Genomic DNA, 20,179 nt, shown 5'->3' with positions numbered 1-20,179 from the left:
ATTGGTCTATAATTAATTAACTAGTTCTTTGGGGTCAAGTTGTGGTTTTTTGATGAGAGGCTTAATAACAGCCAGTTTGAAGGTTTCGGGGACATATCCTAATGACAATGATGAATTAATAATAGTCAGAAGAGGATCTATGACTTCTGGAAGCACCTCTTTTAGGAGCTTAGATGGTATAGGGTCTAACATACATGTTGTTGGGTTAGATGATTTAACAAGTTTATACAATTCTTCCTCTCCTATAGTAGAGAATGAGTGGAACTCTTCCTCAGGGGGTCTATAGTTCACTGTCTGATGTGATACTGTAGCTGACGGCTGAATGGTTGCAATTTTATATCTAATAGTATCGATTTTAGAAGTAAAGTAGTTCATAAAATAATACTGCTGTGGTGTTGGGAAATGTCAACACTTGTTGAGGCTTTATTTTTCGTTAATTTAGCCACTGTATTGAATAAATACTTGGGGTTATGTTTGTTTTCTTCCAAAAGAGAAGAAAAGTAATCGGATCTAGCAGTTTTAATGCTTTTTTATAGGATAGGTTACTTTCCCGCCAAGCAATACGAAATACCTCTAGTTTTGTTTTCCTCCAGCTGCGCTCCATTTTTCGGGCTGCTCTCTATAGGGTGCGAGTATGCTCATTATATCATGGTGTCAAACTGTTTTCCTTAACCTTCCTTAAGCGTAAAGGAGCAACTGTATTTAAAGTGCTAGAAAAGAGAGAGTCCATAGTTTCTGTTACATCATCAAGTTGTTCTGAGGTTTTGGATATGCTAAGGAATTTGGATACATCAGGAAGATAACTTAAAAAGCAGTCTTTTGTGGTAAAAGTGATGGTTCTTCCATACTTGTAACAAGAAGTAGAATTTACAATTTTGGCTATATAAAGTTTGCACAGAACTAAATAATGATCTGAGATATCATTACTGGGCTGAATAATTTCAACACTATCAACATCAATTCCATGTGACAGCATTAAATCTAGAGTATGATTTCGACAATGAGTAGGTCCTGAAACGTGTTGTCTAACCCCAATAGAGTTCAGAATGTCTATAAATGCTGATCCCAATGCATCTTTTTCATTACCAACATGGATATTAAAATCACCAACTATTAAAACTTTATCTGCAGCCAGAACTAAATCGGATGTAAAATCACCAAACTCTTTAATAAAGTCTGTATGGTGCCCTGGTGGCCTGTATACAGTAGCCAGTACAAACATAACAGGGGATTTATCATTAACATTTGTTTCTCTGGATAATGTTATATGAAGCACCATTACTTCAAACGAGTTATACTTGAAGCCTGCCCTCTGAGAAATCCTAAAAACGTTAGAGTACATAACATAGAACCGAACAATGTACAGGAATCCCTGAGCTAGACGCATCCAAAGCTGTATCTAGAGCCCTAACATTCTTGCTGTCCTCAATTAAAGTTTGGATGCGTGTCTCTAATTCTGAAATCTTCGCTGTCAGCCTAACTATTTCCCTGCATTTATCACATGTGAATCCCTCATCAGCGACAGAGATAGATAAACTGTACATGTGACAAGAGGTGCAAATAACAATAGCAGGAGAAGCCATTACTCACCGTGCTTGATGAAATATTCTTACTGCGGTTGTTTGATGAACTTGTGAAAAACTGGAGCGAGAGAGAGGAGAGGAGAAAAGAAAACAGCGATAGGTTCGAATGAAAATGCTAATGACAAGCTAACGAGTGCTAACGCTTTGCAGGTGTACTGCACTCACGGATATAAAATAAAAGTGAACGATCAAAGTTAATCTGATAAGATTGATCGATAATATTAAGTAAAAAAAAAAATGATGTCAGGCAACATGCCAAAATCAATAATTTTGTGTCACATCTGAATGGATGAAGACTTGGTTATGGTTTATCACTTTACATTGTTGCGCAAACACAGTGCTGTGCAGGAGACTCTGCTCTTGTTTGCAGCTGGTGGATGCAGTGCGTAGCGCCGCTTCACACTTTTTTGGCAGTTTGGTGTAATTTAGAAACAGTGCCTAATGTGGGGGAGGTTCCCCTCGCTTCGGGCGATCAGCTCTCAACCGGTCCAGAAATCTTCTGGTGCTCCTGATGACATTTGAGCGGAGTTCTCTGTATGGTACACCATAAGGGAAACGATGCATGATAGTAAAATTACAGACTTTGCGAAGCAACAAAACAAGTGGGTATACTTGCGTATGGCCCCGACGACACCACTGGTGTGGTAATGGGTTGATAGAAGACGGCCAGTGTGTGTGTGATCGTGTTCGGGCCACATGACTGAGCGCACGAATTAACACTAGAGGTTCAAATATTAGTCTGTTAATTCCAAGCAAGTGTGAGCAGTTATTAAAAATATTAATGCAAAAAAAAAAAAAAAAAAAATGGACCGCATGTGATAGGTGTCAAGACTGGATTGGTACATGTCAGGAACAGCTGACTGTAGGCTGATGCAAGCATGACCTGACTGAACTAACGCGATGCTCAATTCCCATCACCTTGTCAACTGAGACTCTGCCCTCCTCCAATCCCTCCACCAACACTCTGCCGGGTTGTCCCCTGGGCTTCCAGTACATCCACTCACACATCACTTGGCACTGGCCACCTGGGGGTCAATGAAACCCTCTCGCTGCTGAGGGAATGCTTCTGGTGGCCCAATATGGTATCGGACATCAGAAGGTACGTGCAAGGATGTAAGGAATGCGCCATCTCGGAGAGCCCATGTCACCGACCATCCGGCAAGCTCCTACCTCTGCCCGTTCCGAACCGCCATTGGTCACACCTAGGGGTGGACTTCATAACTGACCTACCTCCCTCTGATAATAACACATGCATCCTCATTATTGTTGACCGGTTCTCTAAATCCTGTCATCTTCTCCCCCTGAAAGGTCTGCCCACAGCCATGGAAACTGCTGAACTGATGTTTAACCACATCTTCCGTTACTTTGGCATTCCCGAGGACATCGTTTCCGACAGAGGCCCCCAGTTCATCTCCCGGGTTTGGAGAGCTTTCCATTCACTCCTAGGTGTGGCCGTCAGCCTGTTCTCTGGATACCATCCCCAATCCAACGGGCAGATGGAGAGGAAGATACAGGAGATTGGTCGCTTCCTGCATACCTTCTGCCATGGCCACCAGGACTCTTGGAACCAGTTCCTAGGGTGGGCCGAGTACGCACAGAACTCCCTACATTAACATTCCAGTGCGTGAACGTCTACCAGCCACCACTCTTCAATTAAACACAGGGACGCACAGCAGCAAGTATTAAAAATTAAAGGATTGCAATGCATAAGATTTATTTGTAGGCTAATTATATATATATATATATATATATATATATATATATATATATAGAGTCGAGTCGACCGAGTCGAGTCAGGTCCCAGTGAACGCTCCAGAGTCGAGTCAGGTCCCCGTTGATCAGGTTCCCATTGACTTTCCAGAGTCCAGTCAGGTCCCCGTGGACGCTCCAGAGACCAATCAGGTCCCCGTGGACGCTCCAGAGTCCAGTCAGGTCCCCACTGACCAGGTCCCTGCTGATTTCCCAGAGTCTAGTCAGATGACCATTGACCGTCCTGAGCAAGGTCAAGTCACCAATGGTCAAGCCACAGTTGATATTCCTGAACAGGGTCAGGTCACCATATACTTGCATGAGTCAAGTCAAGCCACAGTTGATCTTCCTGAACGAAGTCAAGCCACAGTTGATATTCCTGAACCCAGTCCAATCACCACGAATCTACCAGATCCTTGTCACATCTCAGCTGAACTTCCAGAGCCTTTTCATGTTTCAGCCGAACTTCCAGAGTGCTCGTCCTATCCTGTCACGGCCATGGAGGCCATCCATGAACTCACTGCATGCCCTGGCATGGCCATGGAGGCCATCTACCATCTCATCATGGCCACAGAGGCCACCCTTAATCTGTTCATCTTTTGTATTTCAGCTTTACCTGACCAGACTTGCTCTCCTGTGTCATCAATCCCACTGTGGTGGTCCTCTGCTCCGCCCTGGTGGGCTTGTGTCTTGACCGCACGTAGGTAGTGGTCCTCTGCGCCGCCCTGGTGGGCTTCTGTCTCGTGCGCATGGCTGTGGTGGTCCTCTGCTCCACCCTGGGGGGCTTCTGTCTTGTCTGCTCGGCTGGGGTGGTCCTCTGCTCCGCACTGGTGGGCTTCTGTCTCGTCCACACGGCTGTGGTGGGCTCCGGTTCCGCCTGCGCCATCCTGGTGGGCTCCAGTTCCTTCCCTTCCCCTGATCCTCCACCAGTCCACCTCCGTCCTGGTCTCTTTGTTCTTTGGTTTGTTCTTGTGTTCGGTGGAGCATCTGGTAGCTGCTCCTTAGAGGGGGGGTAATGTCACAGTGTCTGGTCTGTGTTTCCCTGGGTGTCCACTAGTGGTCTCACTTCCCCATAGAGTCACCCCACTGCAGGCACTACATTTCCCACAAGTCTTTCCCCCATTCATCACTGTTAATTGCACACCTGTTAATTGCACTCAGCTGTCCCCACTTTCATCCCTTTCACCTGTCCATACAAACCTGGTTTGTTTCTATCTGTTTCATGGAGTTCTTGTTTCATGTCACCCTGCTTTCTCGTGTTCCCCATTGTTTTTCATGTGTATTGTTTTGGACTGCTTTCGTTGTTATTGACCTCTTGCCTGTTTTGGATTTCCCATTAAACACGGCAACTGGATCTCTCATTTTGTGTGTGCATACGTAACAATTACAAGTCAATAAACCTGTTGCTTACCTAATTTAAGGAGCCATAGTCTCTCTTGATTGTACCGGACTGTGATGCATTACAATCCTCCGACAAGAAAGTAATCCATGTTATTCTGCTCATTATTACAAGTCCAAGCTTAATCCACTCATTATTTCAGCTTCAAAAGTCTACTTGATGTCACGGTGACGGATGACAAATGCAGCTGTGCACATGTACATTCTGACTCGAGTTAACTCGCATAATAACTTGAACTATAATAATCATTGCTCGTTCAGTGCCATTGCCGCTGACGTTATTTATTTGCTATCATCTCTGTGCTCTCTGCTCTCTGTTGAGTCTGAATCTGACCACTAAAACTTTATGATTAAATGGTTAATTTATATTATCATAAAAATGGGAGAAAATGTAAAGCGCGGTTTGGCAGTCGAAGTCATTGTGTCCCTCACTGGTTGCCATAGAAACGCGCTTGAGACTGCACATGCGTGCTAGCTGGATCAACCTAAAATATGCTTTTTAATGAAATTTGAGCATCATAGAAAACATCTATGTGACGGTTCACCTCAGATTTAGTTGCTGATTTGAAATATATTAGTTGCAAGTTACAAAAAACACAAGCAATGTCTGATCATGGTCGGATGTTCTCAGAGTCCGATGACTCCCATCACACGGGAATTACACACAATGTTAAACAGACCCGGGACCCTGGTCGACAGGTCTCGGGTGCACTGTGAAGACCTCTAGTTCAGGTCTCATCTGTGTGCACACTATTAGCACCCAGGTGATTATGGAATATATGACATTCACATTGATCAAGAGTGAATAACTTATCAGGGGGGTTTTTTCTCTCTCATTGCTGTTGTTGTAATGTAATGTCTGGGAATCCGCAGAAACATATATTAGATGAACCCTGTTTGTTTTACGTGCTATTATAGCAAACCATGTTAGCCTACATGCTTATATATATATATAATATAAATGCCTACATGTCATAATAGATAGTCATCGCATGCATCAGAATTAGGCTATCTGTTTGCTTGCAGACGAGGAGCTCAGTTTCATCTCGGAGACGTGTTCTGTCTTTGCGCTTGCCAAATTCCACCGTGTAATTAGCAAATCCGTCCTGGCACGAGCACAACTGGCTCTTAAAGGGAAAGGAAGATGAGACTCTGATTGGTTTATTGCACGTTACGCCCAAAAAACACCCATTACTCATTAAGAGAATAGGGACAACCCATTTAGACCATGTGCCCGGGCACGCCAACCGTTTTTCAATTGTTTAAAAGGCAAAAGTGGATTTGGACACGCCCTGAGTGCACCTGTGCCGTGCGCTTTACACTTTGCGTTTAGATCATTAAAATAGGGCCCGCTGTGTTTCGTTGTGAAAGCGAACCTACTTTGTTTGGCCTTCCAAAAATGGATATGAATAGAAATTGTGTTTTAGTGTTTAAGTTGTATATACAACACTTTTCCAGTTCAGTCCAAGCAAAATATTCAGACGTGTGCAGCACATTTTACTGAGGATGAGGACTGTTTCTTGTGAGAGTAGCCCTCAATGCCTCTGTCTAATTCTATAAAGTGGAGCAATTCCAACTTAGCAAGGAAAGTTTGGTGCTTCAGAATCACAGCCTGTAAGTACGTTTAAATATTCAAAGAATTTGCCACTGACTATTCAAAAGCGGGTTTAGAGCAGTGTAGAGTAGACCTTGTTGTTTGCTTTTTTCTGATCACAAATGAAGACATGGTTTTATGTTTACACAGAGCGATATGCAACACAATGTGTAAAAAAACAGTTTATAGTAAGTCATTATAATCAGTCATTATGTCCCCACTGGATGTAACAAGTGCCTTGTTTATAATGGATTTTATTGGTTTTGTCTCATTGTGCTGGGATATGGCATCACAGTATGGTGAGGTGCGTAACATTTCTGTCATACGCTTGAGGCATTCAGCCAATCAATATGCACTGGATAGCTGGCCAATCAGTATACACCTCGCCTTTCAGAACAATGAGCTTTCTAAAAACTGATGTGTTTCAGAAAGGTGGGGCATAGAGGGGAGCAACAATAATCATGAGGAAAATAATGTTTTTTTTTTACATTAAAACCACATAAACACATTGCATCACACTAAATACACAAAATAATGTTCTCTTTAGAAATGCCATATGACCCCTTTTACATTATGAATAGACCAAAATATCATTATTTTCTGAAAATGCAGTACTGTCGTGGTGAATTGGTGGCAAATTTGTACAATCTGTTCACTGAGACACTGTTTGCAGTGGATTTCAACTGGTTTGGCCTTGGGACCCACATTTTCCCATGGCCATCAAGCCATGACCCACATTTTAAAGATATTATATAAAAACATACCTCTTGAGAAACACTTCAACAACAACCTATTTTCAGGGGCGGACTAACCCTTTAGGCAAAGGTTGGTGACCACCTTGGGCCCCCTAAAATGCTTTTGATATAGGAGTACAATTATTGTACAGTATACTTTCTCTTCTTTTTGGGCCCCATTGCTATATTTTGCCCAGACCCCCTATTCAATAAATCCACCCCTGCCTATTCTTCATCACTGCCCTCACCCTCATTGCTTCTATACTTTTGGTCCTCAACAACTTGTTTTACTACTACAACCTGATCTTCTGTTGCACTCATATCACTGATCATCAATACTTTGTGAAATAAGTACAGATTTGTCTCTCCATCTTTCACAAATCTTCCAAAAATGAACCTAAACCACATGCATAAAGGCTATTATACTACACTCAAATGCTGGTCAATAATGCCAGCTACACAAAATATGCATCACATAATAGGACTTTGTCAGTTATGCATGACGCTCAGATGTATTGGTCTTTCCATACATTTTGTTTTTTTCAAAACATTTTGGAGTTGTTGGTTTTATTAAAGTGCACAATAAACCCCTTAAGAAAACACATAACCCTCGTTTTGGGGTTGGATTGTACAATTATATAGTTTTTTTTATAACTTGAATTTATAAGTATTTTATAGTCTAAAATGAGCTCACTATGGAGCCTTGAGAGCGTATGACCTACTGTAACATGTTCTAATGTTTCCTTTACTACTTGTGTTGGTTGAACAGTAATATTGTATTGTAAATTTTTCTTAGCGTCATTTATGAATATATCATATTCAATTCAATTCAAGTTTATTTGTATAGCGCTTTTTACAATACAAATCGTTACAAAGCAACTTTACAGAAAATTATGTTTCTACAATATTTAGGAAAAGCTTATAAGTGGTGACTGTCAGTTTGTGCACGTATGACAGGATTTGTAGAAAAATGTATAGAAAAGTCGTAATCAGCCAGATGATGAACATTGTTAATATTATTAATAATTAATAATTATTATATGATGCAGTCACACTTGTAGCAATATTTGTTAAGTTCTGTTGTTGATTCAGGGTTAGCATCATCTGGGGTCCTCTGAGGGTCAGCATCATCTCTTCTCAGGTGTTCTGGATCCAGACGATGTAAATCCCGTGGCAAAACATAGAAACAAATAGAGACATCATTAGCATAGCAGCTGCTCCAACAAAGTAAAATTAATTAGTTTAACCCAAGCTAAAGAATAAGAATGCACATTTGATCAGATACAACTATACTCCCAATTTAAGATACATTATTCAAATGCTTGGCGAAAGAGATGCGTTTTTAATCTAGATTTAAACTGAGAGAGTGTGTCTGAACCCCGAACATTATCAGGAAGGCTATTCCAGAGTTTGGGAGCCAAATGTGAAAAAGCTCTACCTCCTTTAGTGAACTTTGCTATCCTAGGAACTACCAAATGTCCAGTGTTTTGTGACCTTAGGGAGCGTGATGGATTGTAGCATGGTAGAAGGCTAGTTAGGAATGCAGGAGCTTACCTTATAGGTAAGTAATGATAATTTGTAACTGCTACGGAACTTAATAGGTAGCCAGTGCAGAGACTGTAAAATTGGGGTAATATGATCATATTTTCTTGACCTGGTAAGGACTGTAGCTGCTGAATTTTGGACTACCTGTAGCTTGTTTATTGAAGAAGCAGGACAACCACCTAGAAGTGCATTACAATAGTCCAGTCTAGAGGTCATGAATGCATGAACTAGCTTTTCTGCATCAGAAACAGACAACATGTTTCGTAGCTTGGCAATGTTGGAAGAATGCAGTTTTTGTAACATGGGAAATATGATTTTCAAAAGACAAGTTGCTGTCTAATATAACACCCAGATTTTTGACTGTAGAAGAAGCAACAGTACATCCGTCTAGTTGCATATTGTAATCGTCAAGATTCTGTGTAGTGTTTTTTGGTCCAATAATTAATATCTCTGTCTTATCCGAATTCAATTGGAGAAAATTATTGGTCATCCAATCTTTTTAATTTTTAACACACTCTGTTAGCTTAGATAATTTAGCGGTTTCATCTGGTCTCATTGAGATATATAGCTGAGTATCATCAGCATAACAGTGGAATCTAATTCCGTATTTTCTAATAATATTACCAAGGGGCAACATGTATATTGAAAATAGAAGGGGACCTAGGACGGATCCTTGTGGCACTCAGTGCCGGCGCTATGGTGGGGCATTCGAGGGCCGTGCCCCCCCTAGCGGTTATTGATGCCCCTCCTACAGGCCATGGCATGGCCAAAAAAAAAAATATCCCTTTTAGTTATTATTTTAATATTAAATGTTCAAACTGTAACTTAAAATAAAATAAAAAGAATGGGAAAATGCATCATTTTGGTTGTTCATGGCACGTTACTAGGCTTCGTCATGGTGAATGCTTATTGGTCGCTGTCTCGACTTCTGATTTAATTGATCCATATGGAGACATTTGTGTGATGATGTCCAACTCGTTTTATGAAGAAAAAAGCCTTAAGTTTTCAGATGGGGACATTTTTTTGCCGTTTTTTCAAAGCTTCAAACTGATTCAGTGTTTTATTTTGTCGTCGTAATTTGTTAATTAAAGGCCGTGTTGCAGGGTTAATTTTTTAACGAATTTGTGCAATTTGCTTGTTGGTAATAAACATTTAAACCATTATCCATTGTATTTTATGTTGTTGGGTATCACAAAACGGAATATAATACGAAAAAGTAGGTACTATCTTACAGCGGTCTCCTCTCCCCCACAATGCATTGCATCACGTCACGTTGGGGAGAGAATTTACCAAAGCCCGCCTGGAGAGCATTGAGAGTGACTAGAGAGAGACGCGTAGTAGACGAGAGTATTCAGATGTGCAGTGCAGATTATAGATACATAGATATAGATAGATAGATAGACTACATATATATATATATATATATATAGATAGACAGACAGATAGATAGATATCGACCAACAGCGACCCAAACGCACTCACTTCCCTACAGCACAAGCTTTTCAGCGCAGTTTCCATGGGACAGCACCCACACAAGCACCTGCCAAACACAGCGACAGACACGCAGCTACGTTTGCAACAACATTTTCACCGGAGGAAGAGATAAACGCTTAAAAACGTCCATATAGCTAGCATGATGCCTTCTATTTCTAGATGACAAAGACAACGTTTACCAGTTCTACGACACTATGACAAAGGTTACCGGTACTCATCTGAACTAACATCATGATCACTGCCACTAGATATAAAGAAAACGTAGATTTTTCACTCGGTACTACTCAATGACAGTAAAAAAAATAAAATAAATTATATATATAAATGTATATATATATATATATATGTGTGCGTGTGTGTGTGTGTGTCGTTACTGTGCACTGCTGCTCGTAGACTAGCTCCAGTGCTCATTGCTGCGATGCTAAATGATAGCAACTCACCAGGACACTTCACCAACTCTCCACTCATTCTCTTCGGACCATGCATTTAATTAGCTTGGACGGACATCAGTTCTTGGCAATTCCTCATTTGCCCTCTCACGTCTGGCAGGTTCGAAATTACACAGCTGCAGGTCATCATACATGTTGGCTCTTGCCACCTCTTCCTCATCCCAGTCAGTCGCTATAACGTTATTTCTGATGCTGCGTTCCAGGCAGGTTTTTGAGCCCGTAATCACTATTTCATACCACGACTAACGACTATGTACCGTTCCAGGAAAGTTACGCCTAACTTTCTGAGCACAAGGAATTGTAACTAGATTATTTATTTTATTGCAACGTTACATTGACCTAAAATAATTTTTTCAATGTGTACCACTTGCATAAACACTGCATCCGTAGGCAGTATTATCCGTAGGGGCTGTCATTGTTGTTTCGTGTGCTGTGTGACCTCGGAACACAGAGTACATCGATCTAGTACGAGACACGAGTTCACGGGTGGGAAGTCACGAGTTTGATTGCCATTCCTGTGCACTTTCACTGGTTTAAGGTTGGAAAAACAGGGGTTACGGGTTGCCTGGAACGCGGCATCATACTAGGCTGAGGCTACCTTTCCTCGACTTCTCCCCAAAGTGACGTCATGGCCGAGTTGTGTAAAAAAAACTTTAATACCAAAAACTTAAAAAATAGGTCTTTAAGACCATTTTTGAGACATTTAAAAAATGATATACATATCTTGAGTGATTTATGTACCCATTAATCGAAAGTGGTGGTTAACCTGCAACATGGCCTTTAAGTATCAAAATATATAGCTATTTATTGTAGGCCTATTTCTTGTTTTTTTTAATTTAGCCTATATTATATTTATATTATTATTTCTGTTCTTAGGCTATCTGTTCTAGGCTGGGTTTTCGATAACGATGTAGCCTAGCCAATCTTAGCTCTTAAAAGCGCTCTCTACGTGCAAGATTATGAAGGTTAGCCGCAATTCCTCGAGCGTTTCCCAAAAAATGTTCATTTTCACAAAAATGTAGGCTACTGAACTCGTAGAACGCTACTACGTGCTACTTGAGTGACTGTCCATTCGCAAAGTGCTGAACTCAGCTATACTAACCTTATATGGAATCGTATTCTGAACGTTTAGCCTAACAATCGTCATCTGTTGTGTATTAGGAATCAAGACAGGTAAAAATTAAATAAAAAATATATAATGACATTCTATATAAATAAGATAATTGGAGCTATAATTCTATGGTAGAATGTCATTCTATATAGATCATTGGAGCTAACTGACTCTTGCCATACCCGGTCGGCAAAACAGCAAATTTCAGCGCTGCTGTTCCTCTTTTAGATAAAAACCCAAGTCCAGTGTTTCCATCCAATTCTAAAAACTTCCAAGATAGTTTTTCTCCATTTGCGTTCAAGACTACGAGTTACTTTCTTGAGAGAGTGAGTATTACTTTTATACCATGGCACAGTACGTTTTTCTCTAACCTTTTTCAATTTGATGGGGGCAACAGCTTCTAATGTATTAGAGAAAATAGTGCCCATGTTGTCAGTCATTTCGTCTAATTCATGTGTATTTCTGGGTACAAATAGCAGTTGAGATAGATCAGGCAGGTTATTTGCGAATCTGTCTTTGGTGACTGGAAAAATAGTTCTGCCCAGACGGTAACGCTGAGACATATAGTTAATATAAGTGATATGCAGCATGCACGATACAAGGAAATGGTCTGTAATATCATAACATTAAGGTACGATATCTATAGCAGTAAGATCGATTCCATGCGATATAATTAAATCTAGTGTATGATTAAAACGATGAGTGGGCCTGTTGACATTTTGCTTGACTCCAAAAGAGTTTATTAGGTCATTACTCAAGTCCTAATGCATCATTTGTATTATCAACGTGAATATTAAAATCTCCCATGATTAGCGCCTTATCAACTGTAACCAGAAGGTCTGAGAGGAAATCTGCAAATTCTTTTAGGAATTTTGTATACGGCCCTGGTGGTCTATATACAGTAGCCAGAGCAAGAGATACATTAGATTTCTTTTGCATGTCTGACAGTGTAACATTAAGCAGAAGTATTTTGAATGAGTTAAACCTGTATCCTGTTTTCTGGGTAACATTGAGAATATCACTATAAATTGTTGCAACACCTCCGCCACGATCAGTCTGACGGGGCTCATGCTTATAACAGTAGTTTGGTGGAGTCGACTCATTTAGACCAAAATAATCATTTGGTTTTAGCCAGGTTTCAGTCAAGCAGAGTACTGTACATCAAAACTATTATCTGTGATCATTTCATTTACAATAACTGCTTTGGGTGTGAGTGATCTAATATTTATGAGCCCAAACTTTAAAGATTGTTTTTGTTCATTTACTTTACATGTTTCTGGTTTAATCACGATAAGATTTTTTCTAGATCCTACATTAAATTTATATTTTGACCTCTCTATTCGGGGAACAGACACAGTCTTAATAGATTGTACTGTACAGCGCAAGTACTTTTATCATTTAAGCGGGTGGAACAAAAGTCATCATAATAGTTATTTGAGAATTGTCTTACTAGTCACATGGAGCGAAGTCTCCTGAAGATGTTGTCAGAGAGCAGCTCCACTCCGACTCTGCTGGGGTGCAAGCCATCAGCGCTAAACAGCCTAGGATGCTCCCAGAAAAGATTCCAGTTATTAACATATAGCAGTTTCTGTTCTTTACACCATGACAACAACCATTCATTTAAAGCAAAAAGTCTACTGAACTTTTCGTGTCCTCGTCGATACGTGGGCAGTGGTCCTGACACGATGATCGTCGGCGCGGGCGCCGTGCTGCGAACCGTCTCGATTAGGCTCCTGAAGTCCCTCTTTAGCGTCTCCGTCTGCCACAGCGTGGTGTCGTTAACCCCGGAGTGAAGCATGACCGCTCTGGGGCTCTCGTCGGCCTTCAGGATCGCGGGTATCTGCGCAAAAACATCAAGAACACGAGCACCAGGTAAACAATGAGTGTGCACTTTACCTTCGGCTAACGTAGCACGGACGTGTCGGACGATGGAGTCTCCGATGATCACAGCGTCGCGTCCTGTCACGCGGAGGGGAGCAAAGCGGTTCCGTGTGGAGATCTCGAAGACAGGAGGGGGAGAAGTCGTTGCCTGGGGCCTGGCTCGCATCCTCCGCTGTGGATTCACCCAGGGTCCATGGTGTCCCGGCGCCGGAGTGAAGGACATCTGGGAAGATCGCGTCCTGGGTGCACCGGGCCTGTGCAGAGAAACACACAGAGTAGTCGTGGTGGGACTGTTAACAGCATGCTGTATACTTACCCCGGACTTGTGAGTGTCAACCCGGGATGATTCCAGCGCAGCTCTCCGATCTCACAGCTGGGCCTGCCTCACCTCCAGGTCGCGAATCTGCTTCCCCACGGCACCGAATGCAGCTCGAACGTGTCCTCGCCTGCAATCAAAGGTAGACATTCATCCGCCATTAAAGCAAGTAACAGTGAGTACAGCAGTGGTAATGTGTGTGAATAGAGTATTAGCAATGTAAGCACAGTTAGCAGCAACCACGCCGCTGATGCTAACGGGCTATAAGCTAATAGCGGACCCAGGAGCTAAAAATAAAACTAGTGATAACGAGGCGCTCTGATTGTTTTTGTTGTAGAATACAATAGAGGATATATTCACATGTTATATAAACGGAAACAATGGTGTATAAAATTGATTTTTAAGATAAAAAGTCGATAAAAGAATATAGTGACGGAGCTCAAACGCAGTACGAGCGCCAACAACAAACAAGAAGTGATGTCCAGTTAGGTTAATCCAATTTGAAGTGCTTTTTTTCATATTTAAATTAAAAAGTGTTTCATTTCAGATGCTTTGAATGCATGCTAGGTACACTTGCTGGTCGATCAAAATAAGGTGCAGGAAAAAATAGTCAGGAGTGTGGCAAATCAAAATGTGCGCTCATGGTTAAAAAAGGCTTGATACATTAACAGACTGCAGCGGTCTCTAAACTCTGTCCTGCAGAGTTTGATAAAACACTGTGTGACGCTAGGTAAGTGAGACAGGAGGCAAAAGCAAGTAAACAGTGTTTATTGTAAATGATGTGCTGATCGAAGGTTGGAGAGTGACGCAGGAACCTCGATGACAGCACAGAATGGTGAGTAGGTGAGTTGAGTGCGCTGGTAAAGATGACGGAGTTGGTAGATCCGAGTGAGGTGATAATCCGTGTGTGAAGGGAACAATCCAGAGCAAACCAAAACAGGAGACAAAGCAAGGCAGGAACACGAGAATCAGACATCTAACACGGAGGACCTCAAACAACGATCTGACAAACAAGAGACGAAAGACGGGGCATTAAATAGGCAGTTGGAATGAGTTGCACCTGCTGCTGATCAGACGATAAGCGGCAACACCCACATGAAACAATCAAAATGACGTAACATGAATAGAGCACGAGGCGGTGCATTCATGAACCATAACACACTGACTGTATGAAACTGTTTGTTCATAAAGTATGGAAAGCATATCTTAGTATTTGTTTATCATAGAAATAAAAGTGTTTCTTTTCTGTTCTACTATCATAATTAGGGCTGTGTGATATCGATAAAATATATTTTAAAATAGTTATCTCTATTTACTGGGATTTTCTAATAATATTTAGACAATATTTTGCAGAGTATATTTTTGTTCTGGTACCTTGGCTCTTTAGACCTGTCATGGACAGCTTACTTATATTCTTTATATTTTGTGTAATAGTTGGTTCATAGTGGTGACAGAAATTAACTTTTCCATTTTACGGTGAGAATCCATCAGTCAGTGAAAGTTTGGAAAGATTTAACAAATCTTTGACATTCCATACAGCGTAACATACTTGACAGGGTCAGCTCATGTCTAAATAAAACAGTAATTACAATGTTAACATATATGGCACGTTTATGTTTATTCATGTAATAAGTGCTTGTATCCAGAGTGAATTACAAATGAGGAATACAACAAGCAAGTTCTGCTGATCTGTACACAAACATCATTATTGAAACTTAACAAGAAAAGCAAGCAATAGCCAGAAGACTCTCAGAGGGCTCTCTTTAGCTTATTACATAATAAATAATAACTAAATAAATAACTAAAATAACTTTCATTCTGAAAAACTCTTTCAGTCCTGTCTCTTTCAGGTCCAATGCTCTTATGCTGAGCTTCCTGCGTTTGTTTGGTAACATGTTAACCTGTTTGGGAGGACTGGTGTTCTGCTGCACTCCCAGTCTGATGGATATCTACTTAGACAGGAACCATATTCGTTACCTTCATGATGGCACCTTCAGTGACCTGACGCGTCTGAAGTTCATTAACCTGTCTCAGAACAGGTGTCTCAGCTGCTACCTCCAGACCTTCCTAAACTACCAGAAACACAACATCTACATGCACAACGGGCCAAATGACATAATTCCTGTTGCCGGCTCTGTGGTGAGGTCCGGACCACCTCACCTGCTCAAATGACCCATCATTGAGCTGGAAGAGTGTGACTTCTATCCACCAGATCTGACCTATCCTCCACCCATCCACCCCAGAGGAGGCCAGGATTTCAGACCCACTCAGGTTCTTTCAGACAGTACAGATATTATATACACTTCTGATCTTCCACCAATCTCAGTAAAACCCATTTCCAGCACTCAAACGCTCAATATCACACCACTAAAGACACCCACCTGCACGATTCCACCACATCCTGGACCTCAATTGAAACATTTTGTCACGGTTGGTAAACCAACAATTAACTGGGCATCTCAGTTAATTGTTTATCAACCACAGCTGCCACTCATTACCCGATCCCTACTTATTGCCCTGTCCTCGTCTTGTGTTTGTCAGAGTGTTGTTTGAAGTGTCCCGATTGTATGTCTAGTTTCTCGTTCCTGTTTCTTCTCTGTTTCGTCTCAACAGCAGGAGAGCATCAAAAGCAGGAGATCAACAGCAGGAGAGCATCCTCAACACTGGACGTGCTGTCCAAGCGCAGGTAAAACACGGGGCTCCAAGCTCACCCAGCAGATCTAACAGCTGACCACTCCCGCTGCGCTGCCCACACCCTCTGTTCCCTGGGCTGTCCCTGAGTCGAACTACTGGCTGGAACCCCGCCTACCTGTACCTGAGGATAACTCTGTTGAGCCCTACTTCTGTAGAGCATTCCTTACCAGATGTTCCATGCATTTCTCCTTGCAGCTTCGCACCTTCAAGACAGAAGAGTCCAATGTGGTGTTTGTGCTCCCTCTGTTCTCCGGGAGGGCAGCCTTGTGGGGAACGGCGGTGTGGGAGAACCAAGACCTATGCTGTGCCTCATTCCACACTCTCGCGGCCAAAATGAAGAGGGTCTTCGACCAAGCTGTGGCCGACAAGGAGGCTGGAACGAGGAGGCGCAGTGGTATATGTTCCTGCATGGGTTGGCCGACCGTGTTCAGATAGAGATCTACCTGCTTGAGTTGCCATCCAGCCTCAATGGGCTTATCGACTTGGCGCTCCGCACGGATGCTCGCATCGATTGACTGGGGGCGCACGCCTTTCCTACACGTCTCCCCGGCAACCCTGAGAGTGGCAACCCAAGCAGAGAGAACACGGTCAGTCCCGTCCTCAATCACGAGCCCATGAAAGTGGGTAGAGCTCGACTGACCCGGGAGGAGAGAGAGGTGAAGGTCCTAAGGACTTTGTTTATATTACAGTGGCTCTGGACATTTTCTACTCTCCTGCCCGGTAAAAGAGCCAGCCTGGTAGTAAACTTGAGGCTACTATCGGGTGGGATCTCCACCGGGAAGTCCTCAACATCCACTCTCCTTCCGGTGAAACTGAGATGGGCCAACAACACGCACACCTGTCATGCCCTTCTGGACTCTAGAGCGGAGGGTAACTTCATGGACACTACTATTGCACAGCACTTGAGACTCCCCATCACTCTTCTCTCGCACCAGATCTCTGTCAGTGCACTAAATGGCCAGGAACTTCCTCCAAGCATTAGCTTGTTTTTAGATTTCTTTTTTTTCTGAATCAATTGGTTTTAGCTGGATTAGCATAGAAACATGTTAACAGAATGCTAGTCAGAAAGGAGTTTCTCAGAGAAATATTGCTAAGAGTTTATCATCATCTACAATGCATAATATCATCCAAAGATTCAAAGAATCTGGAACAATCTTTGTGTGTAAGGGTCAAGGCCGGAAAACCATACTGGATGCCCTTAGATGGCACTGTATCACATACAGCAATGCTACTATAATGGAAATCACAACATGGGCTCAGGAATATTTCCTGAAAACATTGTTGGTGAACACAATCCACCGTGTCATTTGCCGTTGCCATCTTAAACTCTATAGGTCAAAAAAGAAGCCATATCTAAACATGACTTTTTGATTTTAAACATGATTTAAAATGGACTGTGGTAAAGTGGAAAACTGTTCTGTGGTCAGACCAATCAAAATTCAAAGTTGTTTTTGGAAAACTGGGACGCCATGTCATCCGGACTAAAGAGGACAAGCACAACCCAAGTTGTTATCAGCGCTCAGTTCATCATGAGAAAAATAAAAACTTCTAATAATCTTTCTGTGTGCAAAACTTTGATAATATGAAAAGCTTCAAACAGAGTGGCGCAAAGCTCTTATGCACATCCAGGGTGCAGAATGGTGGACTAGAAGCAACATGGAGTTAAAGCGCTTCTGCACACCTAGGGTGCAGAATGTTGTTCTCGAGAGAGCAATCAATAAACTACAGTAATTTTATGCAAATCCCCAGACCTTTATCTCCACATCAAGTATTATAATAGTAATATATATCATTTTGGAGAGAGAGTTTTACAGTAGTGACTGTCAGAACTGATTGTGACGTGCTGTTTGAATGCTGAGCGGAGAATGACTGACGGCTGCAGCAGAAGGGAGATCAATTTCTTTAAACTTAAATTTAACAATGTAAATACAATTCTGTCCCTCACATTAAGGTATTGAAATACTTCAGATGAAATAAGCTATATAGTGCATAAAAACCAAACTGGTTCTCTTCTTGTGTCGTATAAAAAGCACAATATTCACTGTTGTCTGAAACAAACAAGGTTTTATTATCAAGACAGGCCTGAGTAAAACATTTTTGCAGTTTCGCAAATGAAATTTGACTACTTTCTTTAGCAAATCAGGTTTTACATGTTGTTTTATGGTGTCTCGTTATCCATACACCTTTTACCTTTTTATTTAGTATTCTCAGGTAGGTAACGAAAGTCGAATCTGGACTAAACTATAAGCATTCTGAAAGTACTTACAATTTACTCAGCAGACTTCCCTGTGGTCAGTTCTTGCTTACGGCTCTTAAATTACTACTCTGGTAGACAATAAGTTGTCAATAATATAATACAAGTTTTATTAAAGTTAACAAAAGTTATATGAAAGTACAATAATAAAGTTACAAAATCAAGGTACAATCAGCTGGTATCAGGCGTCGAGGGACACTGCGCTATCCAGTATCCGTCCGTCGAGTCTCTCTCTCAGTCTTTTATACGTAGACGTCGAACGCTGGTTCTTCTGAAGTCATCACCTGGAGTGCTGCCAAATCCTCCGCCAAGGTTTTCAGTTGTTTACTGCGCTTTCCTTTTCAGTATCTCTGATCTCAGACACTCCCAGTCTGATGGAGATCTACTTAGACAGGAACCAGATTCATTACCTTCATGATGGCACCTTCAGTGACCTGACGCGTCTGAAGTTCATTAACCTGTCTCAGAACAAGCTGCCCATGCTGCCTTCAGCATCTCCTGGTGCATGTGTCCTCAAGCAGCCTCAAGACCTTTGACCTGGAGAATAACAGTGTCTCGCTGATGCCTGATTGGTTCTTCTCGTCCAAACCTGAGCTGCCTTACATTTGCCTGACCCACAATCCCTGGTTCTGCAGCTGCACTGTCGGTTACCTCCAGACCTTCCTAAACTACCAGAAACACAACATCTACATGCACGACGGGCCAAATGACATAATTCCTGTTGCCGGCTCTGTGGTGTGGTGATGACAATAATAAAGTTACAAAATCAAGGTACAATCAGCTGGTATCAGGCGTCGAGGGACACTGCTCTATCCAGTATCCGTCCGTCGAGTCTGTCTCTCAGTCTTTTATACGTAGACATCGAACGATGGTTCTTCTGAAGTCATCGCTTGGAGTGCTGCCAAATCCTCCTCCAAGGTTTTCAGTTGTTTACTGCGCTTTCCTTTTCAGTATCTCTGAGCATTTTTCCTCTTCTTCTTCTCTTAACCGTCTGTAACATACACCTTAACTATACATTTTCCATTTATCATGGAAACTATTTCTAATACATAAGTGTTTCTACTCTAAATCAGTCAATACATACATTTCATGCAAGTAAGCAGTTTTTTATTGTTGGTGAAGTCACACTTTACATTTTCCATACAGCATTAATAATTGGGTTACATATTTGTACTTAAGCAAAAGCATTATTACTACTCGGGTTACATCAGTTTAAAGCAAATCAAGCATTAATTAAGTCAAGTATTAATTATTTTGCTCTTTGGAACAAAATGCTACTGTAATCAATATAAATTATTACAGGTAGTATGCCGTCAAAAAGAAGACTATGCAATTGTAAACAATTCTTGAGTTGTTTCTTGTTTCTTGTTTTTGCTT

This window comes from Carassius carassius, chromosome 48, assembly GCF_963082965.1.
Source record: "Carassius carassius chromosome 48, fCarCar2.1, whole genome shotgun sequence".
Lineage (NCBI taxonomy): Eukaryota > Metazoa > Chordata > Actinopteri > Cypriniformes > Cyprinidae > Carassius > Carassius carassius.
The sequence above is the reverse complement of the archived record's forward strand: the minus strand, read 5'-3'. Positions refer to the sequence as shown.